General features: G+C 40.2%; 1 non-coding gene across 1 annotated transcript; it reads right to left on the bottom strand.

Moving 5' to 3' along the window:
- Positions 1 to 3,479: 3,479 nt before the first annotated feature.
- Positions 3,480 to 3,586, bottom strand: LOC141621245 (small nucleolar RNA R71). Its single transcript, XR_012532167.1, has one exon. It is a non-coding gene; the product is annotated as a small nucleolar RNA R71 (small nucleolar RNA).
- Positions 3,587 to 4,830: the final 1,244 nt, after the last annotated feature.

Genomic DNA, 4,830 nt, shown 5'->3' with positions numbered 1-4,830 from the left:
TTGAAAAACGAAAGCATTCATCGTACTAATTTATATATGAAGTTTAACATTTAGCGTTTTATTCTGCATATATAACAAACATACGTTATTGCTAATATTTATTTGAAGTTAATTAATGTGCATTGTTAATAACTACGAGTTTGTTTCTTCACTTATCAAATGTTTTTTCTAATATTATTATCTTCATAATTTTGTGTGGTTACTTAGTACTCCCTTCTATTCACTAACATCTTTCACATTTTCTAAAGCGGAAAATTCACAAAAATCTTCCACTTTCCTTGTTTGTCTATTATTTGTGGTTACTATAACATGTAACCCCACATTTTATCTCCTACTTTCATTTTCCTCCACATATTACAACTCCACTAAATTTTGGTCCAAAACCAATGTGGAAGATCATATAGAATATGAGGGAGTAATATTTAGTGTAGTAAGCAAGTTACCTTATTAAATTTGAATGTATCATTATAAAGAATAAATAAAGACAAATTATCCGACTTATTAAGATTTTTTAACTTCTCCTTATAGTTCATAACATAAGTATGAAGTAGTTTAATAGCCTATACGGCTACACCTGCCAAACAGGCGAATTAGGTCGGATCGGGTTAGGCTAGGTTGAGTTTGTCACATTATTTGGTTAGTTCGGTTCGAGCCGATTTTTTACGGTTTTCAAGTCATCTTCGAGTATGTTGGTTGGGTCATTTCCGGATCAAACGGGTCGAGTTATTTTGGTTTAATGATTATGAGATAAGAAATTACACTTTGGATTATTACCAATTGATTCTTTATTTTAACGTAAATAATATTAAGTGTGATTACAAATTAGTCATTTTAAGTTTTTTTGGGTCAACTAGAGTTATGTTTTGCCGGGTTATTTTAGGATTGGGTGGTTTCGGATCGGGTCATTTCGTATTGTGTTAGTTTCGTGTTAACAAAGTTCGTGTCATGTTTAGGTTGGGTCGGGTACGTTCGGGTTTAGGATCACATTACGGTGCTGTAGTGCGAGTCAATTTTGTGTTTCGGGTCAACCCTTTTGGGTCTAGTCAATCAGGTCAGGTTGATTTTGCCTAGTTAACTAAAAGTCACATTACGATATTGTTAAAAGGTCATGGCCGTGCTTGTAGTGGTACAATGTTTAGGAATGGGAGAATACTTTGATAGCATTGAAAGTTGGATGATGATGTTTGTGAGTTCGATAGTGTTGACAGTTGGATGATGGTATTTATGAGTGTGAGTAAATGATGCGTGTCTTTTATATGATGTTTTACACCTCATTTTACACGCATTTCAGAGCTCATTTATGTAGTTTATGCTACTATTTGCCCCATTTCGTCTACTTTCGTATTTTTTACGTAATATTGCATATTTATGCGGAAATGAGTAGATATTGAGCTAAATCCGTCCCTGAGTATCTTGCATTGCATTTGACATGAAGTATTTACGCAAGGAACAAGCTTGGTGCGCATTTCGAGGCCCGAAAGACTAATCCACGAAGTTTTTGAAGCAAAGTACCAGCTACAGTGGTCGATCGACTGATTCCTTTGGTCGATCGACCAAGGCACGAAGATCAGAAGCTACTGCTCAGCGTAGGTTGGTCGATCGACTGAGCAACAAGGTCGATCGACCAGACCGTGATTCAGACGTGAATTAAAAGATCGAGGAATTTGAAGCCCATAGTACATTAGGTTTTAGAATAAGAACTACGTTGTATTCTATATAACGTAAGCTAGGTTTACAGAATAGTCATTCAGTTTTCATCTAGGTTTTATCATTCAGTTCGAAATACAATTCAACATTCATAGTTTAGTTCGTTCTTTAATAAAGTTTCAGTTTTGCATTCGGTTCTGATCTTCCCTTTACAAAGCCTTTACACGGTATTCTTCTATTTTATTATTCAATTTGTTGCTTCCATTCGTAGTATAGGAATGCAAGTTAGATCTCCCGAAGCCATAATTATTGTTTTATGCTAGTCTTTTATTCTATTAATTCAAGCATGAATTCAGTAGTTTATTTCATCAATCTTGTTGTTGTTTTCGTAATAATCATGAGTAGCTAATTTATTCGTGCTAGGATGTAGGGAATCTGTAGTTAGGCGGCATTAGAATTAATATGGCCTGAAATCGCGTGTTGGTCGATCGACCGCCATATCTAGTCGATCGACTGACCACGTGAGGTGTTACCTTCGTTTTAATTGATTTAATTCTATATTTGACGAATCGAGTGCACGCGACTAGTTGAATGTTTAGGTTTTGACTGACCCATTAGATCGAGAGATAGGGGAAGTTGTTAGACCACCAATTAAAATGACTAAACTATGCTGAGATCGAAAGATAGGTAAAGTTTAGGTTATTAGTCACTTTTCATGGCGAGAGTCAGTACTAGTGATATTAGGGACCCGTAGCGAGATCGGAAGATGCTACTTGTTAAGAGTAGACCGAGAGGACCTCTTGTTTTCCCGCCTTTTGTGTTTGATTTAGACCTACTTAGTATGCTGCCGCCGAAACTATAGTGAACCGACCATCCTAGTACCCTTATTTATTTTTGATTTAATACATTTCTTTAGTTTAATTTATTTTTCATTGCCTTTAGCTATAGACCAAATCAAAGCAAACCCCCACACATCTGTTACCCTAAAGACTAGAAATTAGACAACTAATCATTGCATCTGCCTCTCTGTGGTTCGACCCTGCTACCGCTATCTATAGTTGTTGTTGGAAATTATAAATATTATTTTTGGTGCATAACGACAGGCATCAAATTTTGGCGCCGTTGCCGGGGAGGCAATTGTTCTAATTTTTAGTTGTTTTTTTTTAGTCTGTTTCTTAGTTTAAGGGACATTTGTTCCTTAAACTATTCTCATATTCTTTTTGTAGTTTCTTCTTATGCGCAGGTCACAGGGTGGTGAATTACTACCGTTCAATCCTGAGATTGAGAAGACTTTGCGCGAGTTGAGGCGATCATCTAGGGTATTGTCGACAGAGGAAGAGCTGAGTACTCTGTCTAGTTACTACGAGAACGCTCTATTTGAGGAGGATCCGCCTTCGTCTCCAGTTTCTAATTCATCAGCTGAGATAGTCAATTCTCCAGATTTTCTAGAGATGGCTGAAGAAGCAACTATAGCCAGTCACTCGGAGCCGACAGCTGCGAATCTATATAAGGGGTTCGAATTACCAGGAGCTGATAGAAAATTCGAACCGAAGCCTTCTTATATCAACTTGGTTGAGAGGAACCAATTCGGGGGAGCTGCAAACGAAGATGCATCCAAGCATATGGAGATATTTATTGATTATTGCTGCTCTATACCCCCACCGACCGGTGTGACCCAGGACCAGGTGAAAGAGACAATGTTTATATTCTCACTCCGTGATGCTGCAAGAGAGTGGTACAGAGACCTGGATCGAGCTGCTAATGGGATCACTGACTGGAATTCTCTGGCCTTAGCATTCTACAAGAAATACTTCTCTGCCTCAAAGACAAATGCCATTAGAGCTCAGATCACGAGCTTTAAGCAGGGTCATGATGAGAACTTTCATGAGGCGTGGGTGCGTTTCAAGAAGCTGGTGCGAACCATTCCGCATCATGGGTTTGAGAAATGGAGCCTATGCAATCAGTTCTACAATGGGCTCTATGACGATCAGAGGGCTATCCTGGATGCGGCAGCTAGTGGCAGATTCCAGGAGAATATGGGAGAGACTAAGGGGTGGAAGATCATTGATGACTTCGCCACCCATAAAGCTGAGTATGGGAATTCTAGAGGAAATCAAAGGAGAGCTGCTGAATCTCCTTCTGTAGCTGCATTAGAAGCTCTCTCGGCAAGGTTTGATAAGTACGAGTTAGGAGGAGCTTCAAAAGGAGGGATTTACCATGTAAATGCTGTTTCAGACGGTCCTTTCGTCTGCAAAAGATGTGGAGCTGAGGGACATGTTTCAGAAAATTGTCCTAGTCCCTTTGAGTCTTGTGCTGCCTTTCAACATTACAGGCAGACAATCACTTATTATGAGCCGAATGTCCATCCGAACTTGAGGTGGAGTAGCCAAAATGTCTTGAATCCGACTCAACCACCACAGCAGCAGCAGCAGCAGAATTATGTGCCCCCTCATAAGAAGCAGCAGTACCAAAAGCCTTCATATGTTCCTCAGCAGCAGCAACAATCCCAAGGTTCCGATTTCACTGAATTGAAGAATTTGTTGCTGAAAGAGTCTCAAGCTAAAGAGGCCGGGATGAAGATGCTAGAGAGCCAAATTGCTCAATTGGCTAGCAAGAATAAAAATCGAGCTCCGGGACATTTACCGACACAAACTGATCAAAAAGAGACCCTTAATGCTATCACTTTGAGGAGTGGGTCCACCCTTGAGGGGCCTGTTATGGTTGAGGATGTCCCTGAAAAAGATGAGGCGGAACCAAGCAAGAACATAGCCGCGGTAAACAGTAGCAAGAAAAAGGCATCTACCAGGTATGTCAGTCGATCGACTGACATACCCAGCCGATCGACCAGTCTGCGACAAACAGTAGCTTCTGTTCCTGTAGAAGTCAGTCGATCGACTGACCAACCTGGTCGATCGACTGACAGCGCTGCTGTAGGTGATTCTTTTCGTCCTCCAATGCCTGATAACTTGAGGGATCACTTGTTTCGAGGTACGACCACCCCGAAAGTATTGAGGAAAGACCCGAATACTGATGGGTCAGTCCCGGTTCCGAAATACGACCCTATGTCGATTAATGGTTCACATTTGAGACGGTCTGAAGAGGGATCAAGCTACAACAAGGAAAAGGTTGTGGACTTTCAGCCTAAGTCCACCGATGCCGGCATGAAAGATTTAGAGGAGAGGG

This window comes from Silene latifolia, chromosome 1 (assembly GCF_048544455.1).
Source record: "Silene latifolia isolate original U9 population chromosome 1, ASM4854445v1, whole genome shotgun sequence".
Lineage (NCBI taxonomy): Eukaryota > Viridiplantae > Streptophyta > Magnoliopsida > Caryophyllales > Caryophyllaceae > Silene > Silene latifolia.
The sequence above is the reverse complement of the archived record's forward strand: the minus strand, read 5'-3'. Positions and strand labels throughout refer to the sequence as shown.